This window comes from Penaeus monodon, unplaced genomic scaffold (assembly GCF_015228065.2).
Source record: "Penaeus monodon isolate SGIC_2016 unplaced genomic scaffold, NSTDA_Pmon_1 PmonScaffold_615, whole genome shotgun sequence".
NCBI classification, from domain to species: Eukaryota; Metazoa; Arthropoda; class Malacostraca; order Decapoda; family Penaeidae; genus Penaeus; species Penaeus monodon.
This window is the reverse complement of record NW_023661162.1, coordinates 5,260-15,927: the sequence shown is the minus strand read 5'-3', so window position 1 is coordinate 15,927 and position 10,668 is coordinate 5,260. Positions and strand designations below refer to the sequence as shown.

The window sequence follows — 10,668 nt, the reverse complement described above, 5'->3', positions numbered from 1 at the left end:
GAGCTCCACGCGGCGGGGTTCCGCTCTGACAGGGCGAGATCGGGCAAAGGAAGGTGCGAGATGATTCACTAACGCATAACATTAGTTGCTTAACTATGTTAAGTTAGGCTATATGATTTGATAGACACACAGTCATGTGAGACGAACGTTAAACTATTAAAAACAAATCATTGAGTTTGGAAAACATTGACATACACAAAGACGAAGCTAAAACCAAAAAACGAAGCACCCTGGCATTATTCTATGTTATATTGATAGGCAGTTCGTATATCGATGCTTTATAGAAAATACTCATATTATCCTATAGCTATCAAATCAAGAAGGAATTGGTTTTTGAGGAAGAATACTTACGCGGCGGCGACGACGGAAGGCGAGGAGTGAGAGCGACTCTGGCGACCATGGTTAAGTGTACTGAAAGACAACGAGATTATGCGCCGTTATTTCTCGACAGCGGAAGCTTAACTAAGCCTATGGCACCCAGCGAGGGCCGGAAGCTGGGAAAGTTCATTGAGAAGCCGCAAAACAGCTTTGCTGGTTTCATGATTGATGTCTAAATTCCGTACCAACTAAGCGTAAGTGTTTATATACATAAAGATGTATGCATATTTATTTATCATACAGATACATACGCATATATATATATACACACACACACACACACACACACTCTATATAAGTATATATAGATATATATATATATATAATATATATAGATATAATATGTATACTATTATAATATATATATATAATATATATATATATATATTATTATATATATAGACTGCCGCGATAATCAGTGGTGAGCAATGGTGTACGGAGTTCATTAGTACCGAGTTCAATTCCTCGCCGCGGCAGTCGTAAAAATGCCCTGCCTTGACTTACAAGTCTCGAAGTACAATCTCTACATCGAGAAACCAATATATCGCCTTAAGAAGTTCAAAATGCGGATCGTAGGGGAAAAGTCGCCGCCGTGGCAAGGTTGTTAACGAGCCGAACCGCAGTAGATTAAAAGGGATCCAATCGCACAAGGGTTGGTACATGCCAAATACCTCTCAATAGAGGTCGAGATCTGCTGTAGATTTAAATGGCTGTCGAACAAAACAAACAAAAAAAGTATAGAAATGTAACTATATATATATATAATTATAGATATATATATATATATATTAATATATATACATATATATAACATATGTATATGGGTGTTACACACACATAATACACACACATATATGTGTTTGTGTGTGTGAGTTGCGCGTGTGTGTATGTATATTATTAAATAGATATATATATATATAATATATATATATATATATATGTATAATATATATATATACAATATAATATATATATATACACCTATAAGTACATATATAACATTATATATAATATATCTACATAATAATATACACACACACACACACCACACACACACCTATATACTATGTAATATATATATATATATATAATATATATATATATGCGTATATACATATATATAGGAATATAATATATAAACCATTATGACATACATGTCTAGATAAATTAAATATATATACATATAATATATATATATATAATTATATACATATATAGATATATATATATACTATAGATATATACATATATTAGATATACACACACACACACACACTATATGCATACATACACACCCACACACACATACACACACATAATATGCGATATACATATATATATAGATATACATATGTAAACATTATATATACATGTATATAGTATATATATATGCAAGATTATTATCAAAGATAGGATATATATATATATATATATACGTATCTATATATATATGTGTATTATAGATAGATAGATAGATAGTTACACACTCACAACAACACACACATATGTACACACACACACACACACACAACACACACACACACACACACACACACACACACACCACACACACACACACACCACACATATAGATATATATATCTATAGATATATATATACTCTAGATATATAGGAGTATAGATATATAGATATATATAGTGGGTGGGGGGTGGGGGAGATGTATATATTGTATATATATATGTAATGTATATATAATATATATAGAGAGATATATAGAGCTATATATATAGAAATTAGATAGAGATAGATATATTAATGCGTGGGTGATGGGATGTGCGTGTGTGTGTGATGGTGCTTTGGGTGCGTGTGTGTGTTTTTTTTTGTGTATGATATATATCTATAAAGATATAGATAATATATATATAGTAGATCTATAGGATATATATAGATTATAGGTATACACACAAACATAATTATAGATATAAGATATATATAGATCATAGATAGAGATATAGATAGATAGAGAGATAGGTATAAATAGGTGTACGAGTGAGTGTGTGTGTGTGGGTGGTCGGGTGTGTGGGGGTGTGGGTAGCGTTTCCTATATTGTACATAAATAACATACATACACTGTATATATTGGATATAGAGAGAGATACATATATTTATTATATAAGATAATATAATATAGTCGATGATGCATAGATATTCATATAGACACATACATACATAAAGAGATATATATTAATAGATATAGAGATAGATATATAATTTAGAGATAGTATATATATCTAGAGTATAGAGATAACATCGATATATATACATGATATAGATACCACTCACAATCACACACACACGCACACACACTCCAACACACACACACACACACACACACACCACACACCACACACACACACACACACCACAACATATATATATATATATATATATGATATATATATATATATAATATATGTAGAGTACATATATTATATATATATATATATATATATATATATATATATATATATATACTAGATATATATAGAGATATATATATATAATCGATAGAGTATATAATAGGTTATAATATAGATATAGACATATATATATATATATATATATGTATATATAATATATTATATGTATATAGATATATATAGAATTATATTATAAATTTATATATATATATTAATATCTATATATTATAATAGATATATATATATATATATATATATATATATATAACTGATATACACGTACAACACACGACACACACATACACACACACACCTCACACAACACACAACAACAAACACACACACACACAACACACACAGAACACATGTGTTACGTGTTCTGTGTGGTGTTATATATAGTATATATATATATAATTATATATATATATATATACATATCAAATATATAATATTATGTATAGATAGATATATATATATATATCTATATATATATAATATATATATATATTGAGCTTATCATTTAGTACTTATACATACATATAAAAGTGCATGAGTGTATGTATATATATAAAACATATAGTCACACACACACGCACACAAATATACAACATTATATATATAGATATAATAGTATATTATTATATAGAAGATAATATATATATAGATCGATAGATATATATATATTATATATATATATATTACATTTGTATGGCACTATACATACATATATATATATATATATAGATAGATAGATATATATATATAGATATATATATATATATATATATAATACATATACACATTATATATATATATATACATATATAAATGTATTATATACAACACAGATACACGTACATATATTGTGCGTGTAATATATATGTATGAGTGTGGTGTGTATGTCATAGTATAATTATATATATATATATATATATGTATATATGTATATATGTATTCCGCTAGATAGATATATATAATTATATATATTTATATATATACATATATATAATACATATACATATATATATATATAGATATGATAAACATATATATATGTAGATATATTATATATATAATATAGATGATAGATAGTATATTATATGGATATATCATTTAGAGGTTATATATATATATATAATTATATATATATTATATATATATATACCATATATATATCACATATACACATATACACACACACGTATATATCTACATACACCACACATATATGTACATGTGGTCTGTTATCTAGATATACATATTATATATATATATATATATATTATATATATTATAATATATATATATGTTATATTTATATATATTCATACAAATATGTGTGAAAGTGTACTGTATATATACAAAAAACATATATTCACACACATTTGCGCGCGCGCACACCACGCTGTAAATTATATATATAATATATATATATATATATATATATATATATATATATATATATATACTATTTAGACAGTCTTAAATACAGAAGAGTTCATATTTTTGTAGACTTAAGGTGTGGATATTCACAATAGAAGGATAAACCTTGGTTTGTGAAATAAAGGGAAAAAATCCCCATTATGGTAAAAGAGATTTGGTTCAACATGTGTAGCCCTAGACAAAGACTGGATAAGATAAGCACCAAAGCGTCGTCGGTACTAAGCAGCGGCGGAGCAAGGAGGCCCAGCAGCAACCGGCCAGCCATGGTCGCAGAGTCGTCTCCTCCTCGCCTTCGTAGCCGCCGCACGCAGTGAAGTATTCCAGAGGCACAGCCTCCATTTCGGGGGTGCTGGTTCACGCTTGGCCTGCGTTTTAATTATTCAGGTATTTGTTAATATTTCGCCTTCGAATAACATAAATCTAGCACAAGAGCAAATTGCTAAGGTGGGATTATAGATACGAATGTGCGCTATAAGGCCCTTTCGGACCCGAATCTCCCCTGGCAGAGCGGAAACCCGCCGCAGGGGAAAGCCCTGGCACTGGAAGTCCCCGAAGCCCTCGCGACGCCCGCGGACCCGCACCCAATGGTTCAGTAGTCATCTTGGCGCTCCCTGTAACATGTCTGAAAATCTTCACAGTAGTTTTAATCACCATGCCATTCCCTTTTTCATTTGCAAATCAAACAGCATTTAGGTGTAGCAGGAACGGGGGCGGCACTGATGGCCACGCCTCAAGCGTGGCCCACAGGTAGGCTCTCTTCATCGACGACATGTATTCTGCGGGCGGTTTCCCTCAATCTCCAGCGAGTGGGTCCTACAACAGGCCGCTCCACTGCGGGACGGAGTGAGCAGCACTGATAATATGCTGACATGAGATTATTATTTGTATCGGCGAATTTCATATATTTCGTGTCCTACGCTTTATAGTGCCGGGCTTCGTCGAGGTAGTGCCTGGGCGCCCACAAACATTCCGCCGAGAACGAAGCCAGCCAGTGTCTCATTGTTTCCACCGACTTCTTCACTCACGCGAAACTGGAACTCTTTCACTCCTCACCAACGGGACATTGCCTCATCAGGCTGCCCAGAGCCGTGAGTTCAATGCGTCTGTTGGTTAAACATATGCTTGTTATTTACATGTCGCAATGCGAGTTACATGCAAATGCAACTTAACTGGTATCTACACAATTAGCTAATCCACAACTCACCATACCAATGGAACGTTACAGACAAATTTCCCCCGTTGAAGCTGCCCTTCCTACCGACGTGGCCGTTGGAAACCATCGTCACCCCCACAGGATGGGGCCGCCCCTCTGACAGTAAGGCTTCACTTCCTTCCTTAGTTGCTTATTGTGTTGCTAGTTTTAATCTGGATATAATGTGCAATGTTCGACCTTTTCTTCCTGACCTACATTAAAGAGACCACTCTCGGCCACAGGCGCCGGCGGTATCTCCAACGTCCTTCGTCAGCGTGGATGTCCCCATCAGACCAACGGCCGATTGTAAAAAACGGTGTTATGGCATGTCGGCAACGGCACTGTCGTCTGTATTGATCCGAAGGCGGCAAGGGGAACATGCCAACGTAGGGTTCCCATACTTCCCCTTGCAACATGCCCTCAGCAGTGTATGAGTATGCACTGAACTTGATTCTTGTGTTCATCTGCAGGGTGACTCTGCGGCACCTCATACCTGGACGGCGTGACCTTACGGCATCACCTCCTGGTTCTCGCGGCTGGTGAAAGGATGGCTATCCTGACGCCTCACCCGGCGTCAACTACCTACCTGACTGGATCGGAACAGAAGACCGGCGTCACCCCCTGAACAACTCGGCAACACAAACCTTTAGCATCTGCTTCGAACTAGTCCCTGAGTTGGAGTTTAGGAAACTGATCAAGCTTTGCTGTATCGATCATATGTACAATCTAATACAATAGAATGTAAATCAACTCAGTATTTCTTAACAAACTTAACATATATATGTATGTGTGTGTGTGTGTGTGGTGTGTGTGTGTGTGTGTGTGGTGTGTGTGTGTGTGTGCGTACTTGGTGTGTGTCTTGTGTTTGGTGTGTGTGTATAGATTATATATATATATATATATATATATATATATATATATATATATATATATATATGATAATATATACATGCATATATACTTATATATATGTACATATATACATACACATATATACGTAGATGTTTATATATATATATTTCTTTTTTATTTATTTATTTATACATACATATTGTGGTATATATATGTATAGGTACCACATAATATATTTATCTATATACAGATATTCACTGTTAAAATATAATATATATATATATAATATATATATATATATAATATAGGATAAGAGTATATAGTTAGATAGATAGACCCCAGATTCATTTGTATATATATTGATATATATAAATAATCACACACCACAACACACCACCATATATTATATAGATATTATATATATATATATATAATTATATATATATAATATATATTTACTTATTATATTATATATATATATATTATATATATATATATATTATATATATGTATATATATCATATATATATACTATAAATAGATATATATATATATATATATATATATATAATTTTTTTTTATATATATCATAAGACGTCACGAGTGGTGTGTCTGTGGATTCAGTGGGATATAGTATACAGACTGGTCCCAAATTTTAGAACATAAGAAGCCTTGCGATCTCTAAACAAGCTAGTTCGGACTCCTGAAACGTGTTAAAATCTTTTATCAGCTCTGCCTTTAGCTAGAGTTACCATGTAGTTGCATAGTTCTCGACAGTCTGTGAACAGGATTAGACTGTCTCTCGCGCTCTTAAAATTATGGTGAACCCAGTGGCCAAGCACGAGCTATCAAATGTAGATGCCCTTGTGGGTCCCCGACCCGTCTTCACCTAAGCAGGGTAGGAGATTCGTGTATAACAAATATAATAATATAATATTTGTTTTATCTTTCTCTCATTAAAAATTTTTTTTTATTTTTTTTTATTTTTTTATTTTTTGAATTAGAATTGCGGGTCCAAAAATTAAATTAGTTCCCTGAGTGTGATGGTGCGTGTTGGTGTGTGAAGTGCTAGTGGGGAAACTTGGCCGCCTAGGGAACTTGTGTAATAAGTAAGTAAGTAAGTTTTTACCACCCGCTATATGCCAGCGGTGGGCAATCATGATTACAGTTTCTACATATATTTGACATTGTACAGTAGTCTGTAAATACTGTTAGTTGTACTAGGATTAAAATATAAAAAAATCAATACATCATACAAAAAATTATTACTTACATATGCTATTGCCACTGTGTGGAATCAACACGTAGTTGCATACGGGAGTTAGCACCATAGTAAAGGTAGCGGTTATATACGAGTAATATCTTCCAATGTTAGAGGAAATGAAATATTCACATACTTCTTTATACCTCATGTTAGGTGGTTCTGAAAGGCTGTATTCACATGGACATTCCGAGATATAGGTGCTCAGCGTTCGTTTGTTTTCGTGTTACAAACAGTCTAAATATAGATTCATCATGCACTACTTGCACCGCTGCAGTTGCCAGTACATGCTGTAACCTAAACGTATTCTGGCAATAACCCTCACAAGTATGGTTTGACTTCGGTGCCACCCATAGGAAGGCTTTTGCAATCCCTATACTGATCGTAGTGCTTTATGTACAGCTTTCAGGCCTTGAGTGTTAATCAGAATTCTACTATTCTTCCTTATGAGAACTTTTCAAATATATGTGCAACCCTAGCAAGAGATCCCACGAATCTATGTTCACAATATCCTTGCTGAGGCTTCTTTCGCCAATTTGTATACGTGGTCGTGCTGCTATGCCAACATGAGATGGTAATCCATACAAACTGAATGTTGAAATTACGCTCTGTTGCATAGGTTACGTTACGCTTAATGCAACTCACAAATTTCTCATCGCCACCTGCTTTGAAAGAATTTAGCGCCGAAGAGCACTTTGAGAGTCACAGAAAAAACTACTCCAGAGCCCCTAGACATTAAGAATCCGTTGCGAGGAGCTATACCTGCCAGCTCGTTTGTGTAGTGCTGGCCAGTTTGTATTCTCATCTTAACTTGATGTTGTAGTAAGCCATTTTTGTATACAGCGCAAGCCAACAAGCCTTTGTATCCAGACTGTACGGATCCGTAGGTCGTAACACTCATATGCATCATCACCATAGATCCTGTGTGTTCCGTACCGTTGCTAAGCGCAATTTGTTCAACACACAGTTATGCACCCGGTTTTTTTTTGTAGGTAGACATGTAAGGTGCACGATCAAGTGAATTTTCCATGGTGGAATGGAGCGAACTTTTGGTATTTTATAATTGGAACATTGAGTTTTATAATGTTTCCTGGAGATTTGTTTATCAGAGGGCGCGCGTGTGTGTGATTTGGTCACGTCTACCTTTGCGGTGATTTATGTTGCAGTTTTTTGGAATCTGAGAGATACGAGGGTTCCCTCAGAGCTGGACCCCAATATATGGTGGAAAATAAATATTATTCTATCGAAATGGATGGTAAGTTTTAATTCTGATCTCATGTTTTGTCTATCCTTGCTGTTCTCGGGCCGCCCGAGGCAATCCTAATAGCTTCATTTTGCCACTGACCTCCAAACTTACCTATTTCTGATTCCTTACACGCCAACAAGTGCAGTGCATGGTAGTCTACAATTGACCTTATAAAAAGCCAAGTAAAAACAGCTAGCGAGCTAACATTTGATGCCATGTTCTCTTCCGACAAGAACTTTCAAAGGTTTCATTATCTTCCCCCAGAGTCTCTTCTTTTAGAGAGAGGACAAGGTCTGCATCATTTACATCACCCCGAGATATTATACTTGGCATATGTCAAGCTCCTGGTCACCTATGCGGAAAAGTGGAGTGGGGGTATGATACATGGGTTAGAGCCATTGTTTCTCAGCGGAAATGGACTAATCCACACTCATGTGCCTTATGCTGTGATTATGTCGAGAATTAATTTGCACCCTCACTTGTGATGATGCTCTGACGGCATATGTCATCAGCATAGCATATAATGGATTCACCATCCCCAAGGTGGGATATCTGCCAACCAGCTTGTGCATGAGGACATTGATACAGCATAGGGCTAGAAACTCCCTCCCTGTGGCGTCCAAGTTCAAAAGACTGTGAAGTGGAACTTCTCACTCCCTGAACCAGGACACTTGCAGATCTAGTTCGGAGGATACATTCTAATCCATTTCAATATTTACCCCGGATGCCAAAGCTTACTAATTGTCTAGGATAACTTCTCTGTTTGCAATGTCAAAAGCTGACTTAAGGTCAAAGAAAAACAGTGTGCTTCCCTGGATAGAGTGTGAAATAGTACTCTGCAAAGCAATGTTTGTGTGCTAGTCCCGATAGAAATCCGTACAGTCTGTGAGATAATTACCTTGTAACTGTACCGGAGTCTGTTCAAAATTATCCTTTCAGAACTTGCATACAAATGAGGTTAAGGAAATTTGGTCGGTATTTATCAGTGTTTGCATTTCGGTATAGGGATGATTAGACTGCGTAGTCCAGGAGGCCAGGCAGAATACCTTGTGACAAACGAACCTGTATAGGTGCAAAAGGGGATTACAGGTAACCTGAGCTATAAGGCGGAGGACATATAGGTAATTTCCCTCCTCACTGGGGCGGACGCTTTTCCTTTGATCAGTGCATTGTTTCAGTTCCCACCTCAGGGATCTCAGCAAAGTTCTGAGGGGTCAGTATCAGAACAACAATCTCAATGGCAAATTTGCGTGCAATTTTAGATTGGACTAAGGTGATCCTGAATATTTGTGGGAAGTGAGGCTCAATTTGGACGCTCCAGCCCATTGATAAGGAGGCATATCTGCTTGTGCAAGAGGACTATGGAACTGCGGGTTGTTAGTTGGGTTGCTGAAATTCGGATTAAGTTTTTTTCAGACTTCCGACATTGAGGGTTATTGTTAATGCTTTGTAGGAACTGTTCAAAAGTGTTCATTTCTGAAAATGAGTTTTAATTTACCGTAGGTTTGTTAGCTTAAGAATTCAATAAGGTGTCTACGGGTATTATCCTGCTTGTAGATATCATAAAGCTCCTGAACTCGCTGTTGTCCCTTAATTAAGTAGGGTCTAATCGACCCATATTAGGTTGTTTGCACGTTGGTGAGTTGTGTGCTTGAGGTTTTCTTTAGGGACAGGAACCCAAGTGTTGTAGTAATCAGTGACACCTGTTGTCATGTCCATTGGAAAATTTATCAACACCTGTTACTGTGTATATCATTGTACCAGTCAGAGATACGTGATTAAAGTGAGGCTCAAGGTAAGGGGGGGATAGAAATTTTGCCCTATTGTTTTTGGTTGAATGAGTATTATCAACAGA

General features: G+C 35.1%; 1 long non-coding RNA gene across 1 annotated transcript; it reads left to right on the top strand.

Annotated features, from left to right (window-relative positions):
- The first annotated feature begins 5,529 nt into the window (after positions 1-5,529).
- Positions 5,530-5,736, top strand: LOC119571421. The gene is made up of 2 exons (XR_005228597.1): positions 5,530-5,577; positions 5,697-5,736. It is a non-coding gene; the product is annotated as an uncharacterized LOC119571421 (long non-coding RNA).
- Positions 5,737-10,668: the final 4,932 nt, after the last annotated feature.